Below are 16,605 nucleotides of genomic sequence, written 5' to 3'. Positions count from 1 at the left end.
TAAATCAAAAGTTAATTTATTAAATAAAAATACTAAAATTTCATAATGATAATTTATGCTGTTATAATATTCTAAGAGTTGAATTTAGAGATATCAGTCCATTAAAATTTTTTACAATTTTTATAAGGAAAAAATATATATATATATATATTCAAAGCTATATTGTATCTATTAAATAAACTTGTAATCTCCTTACCATCTACAGTTATTGTTGAAAGGACAGATAAGAATAAGACCATACACTTCCTTTTTTTAAGGAAATATAATCTAATTTATCTAATTTTAATCCAATGAACTATGGTATTTTGAATAAATTAAACATTGGTATTTACCTTAAAATATTTTCGTATGCTATCACATTTAAATTTTTTCTTATATTTTGCATGACTATTTTCATGATTTAAAAATTCTATATAATGATAATTCCTTTACAAGATAATCGAATATATTTAAACAGAGAGAGAGAGTGGGGGAGGGAGAAAGGAAATAACAAGGATTATTTCCTATGTGGAAATATTTACGTAGTCTGAATTCATAATTAATAAAGAATTATGTAGTGTTTTTCCCCTCTAAACCTACTCTTTATTTATAGCACGTATATACAAACATCGAATAAATTATATTCAAAATTTTAAATTTACATAAATTTTCTATTTTTATATTTGATGCTATATAAAATTAAACATTGAAATGTTTTTATTTAAATAAGAAATATATTCGAACTTAAAATATTGTTTTTGTAATAATTACATAAAATTTATAATTTATTTACTTTGTATGTTTGCTTTAGCGTACGATATTGTTACTGGAGAGATGTTTCTTACATACCTTTTAATACATTTCCTGTGTAAAAAACGAAAAGAACAATAGTATTTTTTACGAACGTTTAAATACCTTAAAATATACATCATTTTGTAATTTAAAATGTTTATTTATCTAGTTAAAATAATGTAAATATAGATCACATTTTTGTTTCATTCAATTGTACAGGTACTGTACCCTAAGTTAAGTTTTTATAGTTACATATACTAATATATAATGAATTACACAATATTTTCTTTAAAATTATATTCAATTTTATTAAGGAATTTGCATATGAACTTACATTAAGTTATGAAGGGAGTCAAACCGCTTCATGATCTTTTTAACTTATTTTCTTGGAAATAACGACTTGAAAGTCGTTATAATTCAATATACATATAATTAAATAGGTAATGAAATATGAACAATGAAGACAGAAAGAATTATATATCTTGTAGTAGAATGTTTCGCTTCAATTACTCATTTCTAAATAAACTTTTACTTTATCGTAAAGAAAAATTATTGTTATGAAACATAATATTTAGCAATCTAGGGACAAGATGACCGTATTTAATTCTCAGAAATAAATGTTAATAAACACTTTCCTTCAACACAGTGTATATGTACTGTATAGTATGTATGTTATATAATTATGTAACGAATACTATTCGTAAGATAAAGTTTAAAAAACTCAGAAATTATTTTAAATGTCTGTCATTGTTTTAAATTTCTAAAAATAAATTTGTACACACGTTACATTAACATAGTTTTCCTTCTCTCTTTCTGTTTTTTTGCTCTTTGGGTACTAAGAGGGCATTTTTAATAATACCCATCGTGGATTCGGCCATACCCACAATAGATTGATCAAGTTCGATATATCTAGGACAGCTAATGAAGTTACTCGCCCGGATTCGATCCCGGCTCCCCCGTAGCGATAGATTAACATAGTATAACCGCCTCTGTTCTTTATACTTTCGTCTTTGTTTATTTTATTATATTATAATGATGTTTTTCTGTACATAGAATATCATTTCTTCGTTTAACCGATAGACGTAACAACTTTACTGACCTTGCTTGCCTGCAGGGTAAATGTTTAGTCGCTTGCCAAATAGAAATTCCCCTTCAACTATAGTATATAGTATGACGCAAATAAGAAGATTCTGAAGGTTACATTTGAACGCATAACACTCAGTAAATTATGAAAAAAATTTTTTTTGAATCTATCCTGTATATTAAATAATCACAGGAGTTTTAAGGGAAATCCCAAAACTAATAATCGTCTTACTTTTAGAACTTTTTATATTATAAAGTTATTAATAAACTTAATGATTTACCAATCAAAAGTTTATACCCGTGTTGACAAAGATAATAGCGAAGTTGCGGCCGAAGTTTTCGTGTCTGGAAAACGTGAACGTCGAACGTCGAGCGCCGCTTAAGTAAGNAATTTTAATAGTTTATTATGTAAGATTTTTAGATATTATTTGACTTAATCATTGTAAAAATTAGTTTATGTTCTGACATTTCTTTTGAAATATTTTATCAATAAATAAATATCTGATTTCATTAATTAAATTTTAAAAAACTGACGTAATAGAAGGCCTATGACCACATATTTTAAAAAAGTATCATATTTATATAACAAAGATATAAATAAAGATTATTATATTTAACAAAAAGTATTCGTGATAAACTTCTTTAACGCACGATTAATAATGCTGTTAAATGTATCATGGCATTCTATACGTTTGAATTCAATAGAGATGTTATGTTGTCTTATTGAAGAGCGTGCTTATTCTTATAAATTATATCTTATTTCTATGTGTAAATTATAAGCAGTTTTTAAGCACCGTATTACGTAATGTCTTATTTTATCAGTAAGCATTATTTTACGTTATAAGTACACTTCAAAACATTTTTTTTCTGAATTGAAATTAACGCAAAATGTAAATAAACGACAAAATTAAGAAAAAAAACCAGTACTTTTTTAAGTGCTGTTTCGAGTGCATTCACTGTATGAATTCCTATCTTCTTTTAAACGAATTTTGCGCTTCCTTATGTATTTTCCGTTTCGTATATTTTTAAAATAAAAAAAAAGTATATAAATTACATAAATTACTTTTAATTAACTGCTACAAATTAAAAACATTAACAGACATTAAGAAAAGTATTAAAATTATTTTTATTGTAAATATTTTAAAGGTATCTTCAATTTAACGATAGAATAATTTTATGAAAAATATTACAATACATAAAATTAATTGAAAGAAATGACTGAAAAAATATGGTATTTGTAGTTGTTTTATATCTACACGTATTTATTTAATACAGTTTAAAAACTACATCCGTACATAGAAATCGCTATAATGACAATGAATTTTGTTACAGATGACTAACTATTGTCGGTCTCTCTCTTTTGTAAGGCAAGAATACCTCTATTAACACTTTAACAGTCATAAACATTCCAATATGTAACTAATGTCGAGTTTATTAATGAAAAAGTAATTAATCAAATGACAAAATGCTGCCGTCTTAACTCAAGGGCACGCTGGGACACGAGAACCCCACACTAATTTATACACACACCAGAATTTAACACTAATTTTCTGATCACCCACCGTTTGTATAGACAGGATCCATTGTACTTCTTTGCCCAGGTGCCTATATTTCTATTAAGACGGTCCTGGCAAAAATATGTAATTATATTAAGAATAAATATCGAATGATTTATGTGTAAATATACTGAATATATTAAATTATTATAAAAGAGATGAAGGAAATTACAAATAAAAATTATTGATTATTATCAACTGAATTTGTATAATAACAATTGCCTAACGTTTATCTAAATTAAAAGAATTGTAGTAATTTAATTCTAACGTAATTTTTCGTTCACTCATTACTCATTGTATTCTTAGTTGTTGAGATGAATAATCGATTTATTGAAGCGGTAAAAAGAAAAAAAATATATACCGTTACGACATCAAAACTTTCTGATCTAATCTGCGAAGATGAAGAAAAATAATAATTATATCTTCTCTATGAACAATCATGCACATTCAGAGGAAAATTATGATATAGCATTAATTATGCCGCAGTTCAAGGAAAGTGTAATAACTAGTATTCGTTTCTAAATCAAGGCCACCAAGCAACTTTATTCAATGTCAATTTTAATTCGCTTCAGATTGCTATCGATGTCTAGAAAATGTTTCAAAAAATTGATCTAAAAATTATATTACAAATAATTCATAATGTGTAAAAAATTTATTGACGTATAAAGACGATAATCAATTCTATTGTCAAAATATATTAATTATCTATTGTAACATATCAGAATCGTTGTAAATCTACAATGAGAAGAGCACATACTATACAGTCGACTCCCGTATAACACTGTCGATTTTTCCGTTTTATATGAATTCATGTTGTACGAGTCACTTAGATTTTACAAATACATGAGCCGTTCACAGCCCAGCACACGTATTTGTAAAATCTAAGTGACTCGTACAACATGGAATTCATATAAAACAGAAAAATCAACAGTGTTATAGGGGGTCGACTGTACTTGAATAATCAAGATAAGACATAATAAATCGACAGAAACTGTTAAATTTCTCAGTCCATTATTGTTACTATTAGTGTTACTGCTGTAGATTTTGATACAGATGCTTATTACTATGCCAACCTAAGGTCAAGGTATAACTTCTAAAGTAGTTGTAATTTCCTTTACATGCTTATGCTGTAAATGTGTTTACGTGTCTATATTTACAAATTTCCTTAAAGTGTGTAGTAAGTTTTAAAATGATTGCTTTTTATAATGGGTTTTATGTTTTTAGGCTTTTGTGTAACGTTTGTGGTATGATGCTTACAGAGGAGAGAACTATAAGTACGGTAAGCATGCTATTCATTCTCATGCTATTGGTTATATATTTTGTATACTATGGGTGTTTTTACTTTATTTAACAATAAATGATCTTGTACATGTCATTTTATGGGTATGTGATATCGGGTCTATAATAATTTCTGTTTGTATCCTAGCTTTTTATTTATTATGCTTCTTATTTATTTATTTCTACGTAAGTAGTTTGAATGTATTAACAACTTACAATCCGATATTTTACAAGTGTTGAGTATTTTAATTAAAATTCGATTTTTCTAATTTTTTTTTATTAATAACCTGATCATATATGGTAATCACGAACCCTTGCCTCTCTCCAAAGATAAACCCCCGAGCCAGTCAGCAATTCGGCTTAGTTTTGACATGATCCTGGCTAAGATTAAGTTATTAGGACGCCTTCCATGGAGTTCTTTTCAGGCCTAAGACCTACTTATGTTGTCTGTTTATTTGTGTACTGTATTATATTCAAGTAGATTTGTGTAGGTTTAAAGTTATTGCTTTATATAATCGTGATGTTTCTTTTTTGTTATGAAGATTTATGGTATTATAACTGTGAGGCTTTGTCTTCTTTCTTTACATGAAAGAGTCAACCTTTTTACGAAGGCTGACTCTTTGAATATTTATTATATTCTCTTATTGTTTTGTTCTGGAGTTGTTCTAGTTTTCTGTGTGTGTGTTCAATATATAACTCCAAATGAATATGAGAATACTTTTACATTAATTTCATAATTTGATTATAGTTTTATTGATTTAAATGTGTGTTTTTTATTCAACCCTGTTGTTAAGTATTGATATTTTATCTGTTTTTGTAATCATTGTTAGTCTTTGTTTTACATAAACATGTTGAAATCTTAAATACTCGTCGACCTCATCCTCATCCATGAATTCAATGACGTCTCTATTTCCGAATGCATAACATCATTCTTTAGGATTCATTTTTCTACATAAAGTGTTTAGCATTTATCTAGGTCAAACTCTATTTATATGTCAGTGGAGTAAGTGTGTGTAATTTTTAATAGGCGATTTGGTATACATTTTATACATGGTTGTATGCATTGAATTTTATGTTGTTCGTGTACAGTATACGATATGCAAAAAGACATGTATTGTGTTGTTTTATATCCATGTGTTGTATTATTTACCTATTAGAAAGTGGAAACAAAGAATAAATATCGTAGTTTATTGCATGATCTGTAAAATGTCTTCATTGCAAGAAAGTTTTGCTATGCAGCAAAGTCAACGTGTTGGATTTTCACAACTTCCTCTATAAAGGCAAATTAGAATCTACGTTAAAGTTTTATTAGAAGAAAAATAAATAAAAGTGTTATAAAAAATAAAAACCTATTAAAACCTATTCTGTACATAATATGTTTATATTTAATACATAAATATACTACGGGTTCTGTCCCTGACTGTCTTCGTCGACCCTAAAGCTTAGTTCACACTGAGCGAATAGCGAAAGCGAATGTGAAAAGCGATTTTTATTCGCATAGCAAAAATGACCCTACAACTAAAAACGAAAAGCGATTGCGAATTTTAAACGGCCAATCATTTGCAAGCAAGTGAAAACGTCATCTCGAAAAACAAAATTGCCGCTTCCGATATTCCATCTTTAATCACATTTGTTTATTTATTGAGAAAGAAAAGTAAGTCGAAAAGAAAACGATGTTGGGTAAGAGAAATATTAAAATCCGTAATTACGACATGTAATCTATTTCGTGAGAAAGTTTCTGTAGCCATCTTGAAAACAACAAGAACCACGAGACAACTAGCGGGAATACGATTGGTGCGAAATTTTTTCGCTAGCGAAAAAGCTTGACTGTTCCGAACTTCGAAGCGATTCGCGAAATGGTAAAATTCGCCGGAAACGACGTCATGTCTGACGTGTTATTCGCTCTGTTTTTCACTTTCGCTAGCGAATCGTGTTCAGTGTGAACTAAACTTAACTTTTTTATAACATGTTCGATATGCTTTTTACGTGAAGACATTACAATTCAATTTTCTTGGAAGAAAATATGAACATTAAAATAAGCTTCTAAACAAAGAATACAATCTCACATTAGCAATAAAGTGTTAAATTTCATAAATGTTATAATTAAACGACACATCTAGGTTCAGTAACGACAGCTGTCAAAAACACGAAAAATCTTTCTGTTCGACTCAACATAACCTTTACATATTTAAATAGAGTAATAATAAATTATTACTCTATTTAATTGTGCTATTTTTACCTTAAATTATGTGTATTTGCTGTTTTAAGTTCATTTAAATGGATATTGTTTAGGGTTTGGGAATGCATTAATTCGCTTTCTGTTATTTCTAATGGAAAATGTTGCTTCGGACTGCGAATGATTCAAAGTTCGAATGACCTCCAGGAATGAATATGGTTTTATTTATAGTACATAGAAATTTTCTATTTAAAGTGTTGATAATAATAATAATAATTATTATTACTATTTATTCAATGATTAAATTAAATATATAAATATTGCTGATTTTTCATATTTAAACTTTGTAATTAAATTATAATTATTTAATTGTTTAGCAAGATTAATAAGCTTATATTTAGTTTTATTGTTTTAATTAATGAATAGGCTGAATAAGTTATTAATGTTGCGAAAACTCAACTATTTATAGACTGTATGTCTATTCATTGAGTAAGGTCATTTGCAAAATATGATATAAAGCTGTACACATAAAGCAATAGTTTGAGGCAATTTGCCAATGAGGAGCCTCCCGAGTGTTTTCTATATGGAACTACGTGTTAGATGCGTGAAGAAAACACAGAAAGCTTCGTGCTGCTAGGCTGTTGTTAAGGCACAAAGGCTCAACAAACTACAAGTGTTTAATAATTTTTATCTCGTGTTTCATAAGCTTAGACAAATACTGTAATTATTTAGATTTCATACGCTTCCCACAATGTTAACTGCAAGAATTCACCGCAATAACTCTTAAGAATATTAAATCACATCGAATAACACCGTAAACATTAAACTGCGTATAATAATAATTCACAAAAATCGCAAATTAAACTATGATTCGTGTGAATACGGTTTAATTAATGTTCTTTATATATTATAAAGGAAATAAAATAAGTTTAAAACATAACATACACAAAGTTATCATTGTTTTATACATTACAATTACTGAGATAACGATTTTGTTTATCTTTAATTAGATTTGTTAAAGTTTCAATGAAACGTGACGAAAATATAACGGAAATAAGCTCGAATTTTAAGAAAAATAATATAAAAAGTTTCTACAAATTGAAAATAACCTATATTTTACTTTCTTTTTTAACTTGAGGAAGTATAGTGAGTAGGAAAATCATACAAAATAAACATGTTGAAAGCTTGGATGTTTTCCAAAACTTTACACGCTTCTTCAATTTTCTTTTCATTTTTTATATAAATTTTCATCAATTAAATTGTAATTTCTTTTTTTTATTATTTAAAAATTATCCTGTAATAAAGGTCTTTATTAATCATAAGTATTGTGTTAATTATTGTGAATATTGTTATCGAATTGTTTCTTTACCTATTTTATATTCACAGTTAACATTACTAATCTTCTAATAGTTTTTATAGTACAATATTATAGACATAAACAATAACTAATTATAGAATATTTGAGACTTAATAGAAATGTTAAATAATCATTGATTAATATATTAACATTGATATAAGGAATTCATTTCAAGTTGAAATTGTCCTTGTATTAATTCTGAGTGCTGCTTAACTTGTCCTTCGTTAGAAAAAAACAATCGCAACTGCAATCATTAACGACTTTTATTTATTATTTTATAATTTTTCTTACTGCTTTAATTATAATCTTAGTTATAATACAGTTATGCCTTTGGCTTTATCTTGCAATTGTATTTACTAAAGAAATATTAAATATAATTGTTACCTTTAAACAATGATTTAATAATAATGCTTTTGTATGTCCATAGTACGGATAATTATTTTTGTTAACATTACACTATATTTTTAAAATAATCTTAACAATAGTAATTATATTTCATCGGTTTGACTATAAAAAAACCAAATAAAAATTTATAAAGTATTTTTTTTTTATTGGATGTTACAATTACCATTACACTATACATTATTTTACAGATACACAATCACAGAATCAAAGTTAATAAAGAAATTCTAAAAGTAATTTTTACATTAGAGGAAATGTTTTTTTTAGTAAAGTAAAAGTAAATCTATTCTTTAGATCAGGAAATAATTATCGGAAGTTAAACATAGCAACTATTTGGTTATATTTTCAGAATAAATGGTAGAAATTAATGTAATAAAGAAAGAAAATATTTCACCCAGAAAATACTTTTAGTTATATTATTAAATTTCATGTAATACTTTATTATCATTACCTTTATAAGTCTTCAGGTTGGTTCGAGAGATATTAAGGGATTTGGGCAATATCTCCCGAACCAATGGTCCGATTTTCCTGAAAATTTCTGTAAACACTTTTCCCTAATATAAAAGATTTTATGCAAATTTTCAGAAATTTTCGATAAAACACACAGAAGTTATTATACTTCAAAATGGGTGAAAAAAATCTTTCCTCCCACACATACATACATATAAAACCCCAACATTTTTGCATTTTTTTTCAAAATTTTAAGGTCTTCTAAGTCCAAAAAATGTAAAAATCTTAAAGAGTCATTTCTTTTTTGTCCAATCGCCATACTTTCCTTCTGTTATATAAGAACCGGGAAATTATTATTATGAAGAACATTACTTAGTAATGGTCTACATCATTTATTTATTTTTTTTATAACGCTTGGAATATTGCACGAAAAATATTATTGTAGAAAACTAAAATTATTATTAAACTTTCCCTGATATCCTTATATTGATAATTTCCCGTATAATAAAGGTTATTGAATTGTTGCAAAATACGTTAATATAAAGTAAACTTATTTATTTCTTATTAAATAAACTCTACAGGAAATTTCAAACGTATATATCATATGCTATCTTTAACGCATTATTCAATTGTAATTTCTATATTGTAATTTGTGGTTCCATTAGGTAAGTGTATTATACATTGAAAAATAATCTGTTGCTTATAAGTATTACCATAATATATTTCTGTTTAGTCTAGTCAATTACTTAGTAAATATTTGTTAAAAAAAGTAATATGAAAGAGTATTCAATTGAGTGTAATTTTAACAAAGTTGCAGCAATGTATATTGTGTGCAATCATTCGAGAGACAACTTACATTGTAATTTTTGATGCTATCTTGCTTTAAAGATTTCCTTTAGATTTTATTGCGAGAGTTTAGTGTAACAGTAGCACGTGTTCGCGATAAAACCGTCAATGATAATTTAGTATTGACTGACATCATGTGTGACATCATCTTTGGTGAAAGACGAAGTAAAAACAAATCAAATATGGCTGCCAAGAAAAAATATTTGGGTGCAGCTAATTATTTAAAACATTTTAAAAAGTTGTTATTGTATTTCTATGAATAATACATAATAAACATAAACATATGGCAAATAACAGATAAAGAAACATACGTTTTAGAAGCGAAGAACTAATTTATAACACATAATATATACTAAAAATATAACAAATCATTAACAAGTAAGATTTCATTAGACGTCACTGCCGTGTGTACTTCATTTTAAATCTTTGATATAACAATAGCACATAAGTTATGGTAATTACTATTATATAGAGAAGTTAATGAAATAAAATACACATTACGTTTATTGAAACTAATAATTACGTGCAAATTGTTAATTATTATATTAACCTGACAGCTATATTTTAGATAAACGTATAGTACATTAAAGCTTTTAAATAATTAGTTTGTAATTATAATTAACACTCAAATAGTTTTACATTATTGTTGTAAATCTTATTTTTGTTATTTATTTGTAAAATTGAAATTGATTGATCGATTCACTTGTTAAAAATCAAGTTTTATACATTGTTCAAGTATGACATTTTTAAAAATAGCAATTTTCTGCTAATGTTTATTGCATCTCTCTCTCTATTCTTTTAAGAAATGTCTATTTCTATATTTTTTATGAATAATGTTCATTTAATTTTTTTTCTTTTAAATATCAATCGAAAAACCAATTCTACAGTAAAATAAACAGGCACAGTCTTCTCACTGAAATTCTATTTTTTTTTTATTGGAGTGTAGGACCTACAAATACTTGTCTATTTCTTTCACTGCGATTCCCCGTGTAAGGCTTTGCGACCGCCTGAGGATCGTGACTAACAGGTTGAAAAACACTGTTTTAACCATTCTTTACATATTTGGGAAAATTTCAAGTTTTTTATACTGCATTGTAATTACAAATTGACTTACTTCTGATCCGCCAACAGACTAAATAACAACTGCGTCGGCTTGCCAAACGTTAACTATCACTGTCTGGAAGTTTCGGGAAGTTAAGTAACTCAATAAAACTTAGTGAAATGAATTACCGATCATTAATACACTTATGAGTCCATTCGGATTGAGGATATGTAATTTTAAAGTGCACATGTGCACGCGTTAGGAAAGTAATGGAGTTGTTGAAAGACATAAACATAGTGTTAAGTTAGTAAATTTATAAACGATCCCTAAATACACATTTACCAAATATATTTAAATCTTTGCTAATTTTACGAAATGCTCAACACTTACTAATGTTGTGTGATCAAATCGCGTAACTGCAATATGTGTGAGACAAGGAGCCGAATTTGTTAAGGACCGTGCATAGAGACATCATTCTACTTTTTTCGAATCTTTTTATTCCTTAAATTAAATTTTGTATATACCAAAGTACTAAAATACGAGACTGAATTATGTTGCCTCAACGAAGCACAAGTCTTCCAAAATAAGTCACTGACTCTTTCTCTTGCATATAATGCCTATCTGAAATTGGACTATGTTATTGCTGTGGTGTAGTCTTAACGCTTGAATGTTTCCCTTCGATTAAATCAATAAAATAATAAATTTTCAATAAAATAAAAGCTGTTTTTAATCGCAAAATTATTCAAAATACAAATATTCAATAAAAATCAGTTAGAATCATTTANTTTGTTTCGTTTTTATACACGTTAGATTTTAATGTTCTTGTTGCTTATTTAAGAACTTTATCTCTTTAAGATTCATTCTTGCGTTAAAGTTATTAAATCTTTCCTTACTTTTCTTCTTATTATATACTTTGAATTTTAATATTTACATTATATGAATATTAACATTTACATTATTGTCTATTAGAAAACCATTGCTTCATTGCTATTTAATACAAAACAAAATTATTAAAGAATTGCATGATAGTGTTACAGTCTTAGATGTAATGTATTTTTGCCTTAGCTGGCATTTACTATATACAGCAAATTATTAACTATAAATTTGAATACTGCTCCACAGTTAAATAAATTTCCTTTATGTGTGACGGGCTAATCCAAATAAAAAGTAATTGATTTTTTTATTATTGAAATTATTCTACACCTCTGAAATGAGTTGAAGATCATTCGAATGATTTACTCTCTCTGTTTTGATACGATTTATTCTTAAAATAAAGAAAAAAAGTTTCAAAATATATAGTTACAGACAACATTCCTTTAGTCTACAATTAGAATTTCACACCAAAAAATCATTATCATTTACTACTTTTTAAACGAAAATAATTATTTATACTATTTTCTACTTGTAGGAAACAATGTAGTCGGCAGGGCATTTTCTCTCAAGTGTTATATGAAAGGAGTTATATAGATTATTTGCGATTTGATTTTTTCCACGAGTTAAACTAGTTTCAGTTTTTATATTTAGTGTGAAAAATATAAAGTGATTAAAACAATCATGAGTAGCTCTGGGCTTTGGCAACGTAATTTTATTTTCCTGTTTTCTGTGTGATGTTATCCTAATTGAGCTGATATTCGTGACAATGAGTATTACTGTATTACTAGTTTACATATCATTAGCTTATATAATTTTAGTTCCTAGTAGTAATAAAATTATATATGCTAACAGGTTCGGATAGTACCTAGTACTACTAATGATTATCGAGAATGATGACAGAAGCACGTCTTAAAGCCTGCAACTCCGTAATATAAAACTGTATGTGGCTTTCCAGAAAATTAAGAAGTTTCATTGAGGCTCGTATTAAGAAAAGATTCCTCATCAATGGATTAAAATGTGATTTTAGTGATTCGAATCTGTAAAATGAAGTTAAAATAAAGAATTTTTCTATAGATTTATGACAAATTTTCACGCATTCGCTCGCTCTATAGGATAAGTATCAATTAAGGAGTGTCCGTTTTTGTTTTATTATATAGCCCCGTTATGGTATTGTAAAGAGTTTATCGCTACTTATGGTGGTAACTTACGGAGTATTCACGTGTTATCGCATGAAATATTTCATGCTCAACATTACTCTAATTTTATTATCCTTGAGCTCATTACAAGAATTAATAATTATAATTGTAGAACAATACATCTATTAAAGCTGTTATTTGTAATTTTTATGTTAATTCATTAATAGCTTATATATAAAATATTATATGTATAATTTTACGTAAACAGTCTATAGATAAATTTTAAATTATTCAAAACTCCTTCGCTATGAATTTAATTAGATTATTGAACAATTTTTCAATTAGAAATTCCAATAAAATAAAATAAAAAGTTATAACAGAATTATAAAAAAAATAATAACATTTTTTGAAACTAGGACAAAGTTTTTTCAACAATGGAGATTGAATATTTACAATGGACAGAAGACTTTAACGAGCCTCAAAGTCTGATTGGAATTTGTAGGAATATTGTGTAAGACAAGAGAATTCAATAGAGTTTTTCTGTTATTTAAGCTATATATTGAACGTTTATTTTTCCTTTTACAGAGCTATGGTTAAGATCATTATTTGTGTGAAGTTTTCAGTGCACAATATAGGCACGGTTTCATGTCACGATTTTGCGATTTTACCTTCAAACTAGGATTTTTCCTTCTAAAAATTCCCTGAAAGCTTTTACCAATATAACCTTTGATCATTATTTACTTCCTTCATTTTTAAATTTCATTGTCAATCAAGACAAAATGATGACATTTAAAATCGGAAACGTTCAAGAAATTATAAATATTAATAATTATTTAATAATAATTGAGGAAATAAATGTATCGTATTTTATTATCTTAACTTAAATCATTAAATAGAATGGCGATAAATAAAATGATATAAGGATTACTACATAAAAAAATTAAGAATTAATATATGCATTTTAAAGATATTAGAAATTTTTTCCATATTTAAAAGAGACTACCCATTGTTTTAGATTATTATAAAAATAACCTAAATGAATTTAATTTATTGACATAAGAACAATGAGAAATGACAATAAAAGAGTTCGATATTCTAATTTTTGATGATGATTAAAAACTTCAGGAAATAATTCATTTAAAGAAAAATACAAGCTTGTTTATATTATTTTTAAATAACATTCTATAATTGATGTTATTCCCAGAGAAAAGGTATCTAAATTGACAGCTTTTCAATGATTATGCAAATTATTTAACCGGTTTCTTATACAATAATTAATTTAAATGGATTGCACGTTAAAATAGACTTTTATGATTATATATTTTTATAAATGAAATTCAAAAATTATTTTTTGAAAACAGAATGATTCATCATCGCAACTGAAAAAAAAAAACCTGTAATTAATGAAGGTCATTGTGTTATTTACATTTTCTAAAAATTATTTCTTTAATATTTACAAATATTCTAATTATAGTTATATCGAATTAAATTAATAAAAGGAATTTCTTATTCTATAAAATTAAATTAAGAAATGAATAATGTTTATTAATATGAAATGTAATATAAAAATGCAATGACTCATAAACACATAAAAATTAAATTCAATTCAATGTCATCTGTCATATTTCAACTAAGGGAATCCACCTGTTATTATAAATTCATAAACTGTCGACTTTAATGCATCCCATAATAAAAATAACTGGATTTAGAATATTGAAATATAGAATTTAAATTTAACATTAGGGTAATTTCCAATATAAAAAAAAAAAAAAATACAACGAAGTATTTTGCTAAGATGAAAAATACCCAGATTATGTTGACAGCTTCTATTAAAGCTATCCATAATGAAATGATTGATGGGAATCACGAACTGATTTCACCCAGGATCTATAAAGGATGAATTTATATTTTTGATTTCTTCCCACTTAAATTTTCTCAATCTCTGTCGAATATCGTAAACAAGAATTTTATATTTTCTACACGTAACTTTATAAAGAATTATTATGAAAAATACAAGAAACTATTGAAAAAAAAATAACTTAATAATTTACTCAATAAAAGTCAATTTTGTCAGATTTATTATAATATTTATATAGCATTCAACATGAATTATGATAAGTTCAATCAAATACGATATAAAATTATATAACTTTTGAAATATGCATGAAATAAATTTATAAATATGAAAAAAATCCAATTAAATTTTATACGATAAAAGGTTTGAATTCGAATTTTTTTTTTTTCAAATAATTCGTTAATTATTGTCGTTCGGTTAAATCCATCATTTATTTTAAAGAAGCTCAATTCTGAACAAAATTCATTACTACTTTGTTATATGTTATAGCGTGTAGATCGGTAAAAAAAATGGCCCATTCTTTTGTCGAAAATTTCTGAAATTTTGGAGAAAGGTTTGTTTATTAGGAAAATTGATGCTATTAAATTTTGCTGGTTAAAGGTCGAGGGAGTGGGGAGATAAAGGGGGATCGTGTGTATAGGGTCGAACTTAATGACGATTTTACTGGTTAATAGCATTTACAATTTTTCAACAATCCATCTCTACCCTCAAAATTAAGCTTTTTGCTATTTTATAATAATTCAGAATAAAAATTTCTTTTAAATAAAATATCATAAACAGATAATGCCACACTCAGTTTTATACGCTGCCGGAAAAGTTAAGCAACTCGTATTGCTGAATTTTTTGTGAAGGATTTTACCGATTTTATCCAAAAATTGATAGTTATATCTTCGTTTTCATTCAGTTATTCCTGCGGCTATTCACACCAATACATTAAAGAACTAATTTTGAAAAAATAAACCTATTCTAGTGCATGCTCTAATAAATGATCGAAGATATATCTACAGTCGACCCCCTATAACGTGGGTTCCTATAACGGAAATTCCTATAACGTAGCTAAAAAATTGCGGCAGTATTCGTATAAAGGGACTCGTAAAACGTCGTCGCCGACTCATGTCGCGACAAGATTGGTCGAATCTGGACCAATAGTGGATGAGCAGCCGAACTACTTCCCGCTGTCCAGCGCCACGCTACGGAAAGTTTAGGCGGGTAAATTGAGTTTGCTATCGTCTGTACAGTATTATATATAAATTAGGTACTGTATACATAATTATATATTAACTTAATTTATTGTAACTTTATTATAATTATATATATGCTTTCTGCCACCTGGCAACACGCTACGGAGATTTTAGGCTAGTAAGTTGAGTTTATTATCGTCTGTACAGTATGTAAATTAGGTACCGTAAGTCTAATACAGCACTAATTTTATACATTTCTTGTGAAAGAAACATTTCTTATTCAACGGCCATAAAAATTATTTATATTAATGATGTCTCCAAAGTTCAACGAAGTTTTCGCAGAAAAATAACTTATCAGAAAACGCGGCCGCCGTTTGGTGCGCTGCTCCGCGACGAAAACAAGCGTAAGCAACGGCGTAGTCGAACGGTGCACACTCGGTAAGTAATCCTACAATTTTTTGTTTATAGCATAGTTTATACGGATTATTCCCAAAAAAATTATACGTGTTTTGGAAATGTTGAGTCGAATTAGTTTAGAATCGGTTAATTTTGTAGAAGAAAACCTTTCAAACAGCCGTAGTCAGTAAACTTCACACGTG

At 27.0% G+C, this 16,605-nt stretch overlaps 1 protein-coding gene across 1 annotated transcript in view; it reads left to right on the top strand.

Moving 5' to 3' along the window:
• The first annotated feature begins 4,475 nt into the window (after positions 1-4,475).
• Positions 4,476-16,605, top strand: part of LOC111626783 (patched domain-containing protein 3-like) — a 64,748-nt gene continuing 52,618 nt past the window's right edge. The window contains exon 1 of the mRNA XM_023370286.1: positions 4,476-4,689. The gene's annotated coding sequence lies outside the window, so the exon portion shown is untranslated. The remainder of the gene's footprint in view (positions 4,690-16,605) is intronic.

The sequence above is a fragment of the Centruroides sculpturatus genome, unplaced genomic scaffold, assembly GCF_000671375.1.
Source record: "Centruroides sculpturatus isolate CEXI.00-Female unplaced genomic scaffold, Cexi_2.0 scaffold388, whole genome shotgun sequence".
NCBI lineage: Eukaryota > Metazoa > Arthropoda > Arachnida > Scorpiones > Buthidae > Centruroides > Centruroides sculpturatus.
Note: the sequence above shows the minus strand (reverse complement) of the source record. Positions and strands in the feature narration are given on the sequence as shown.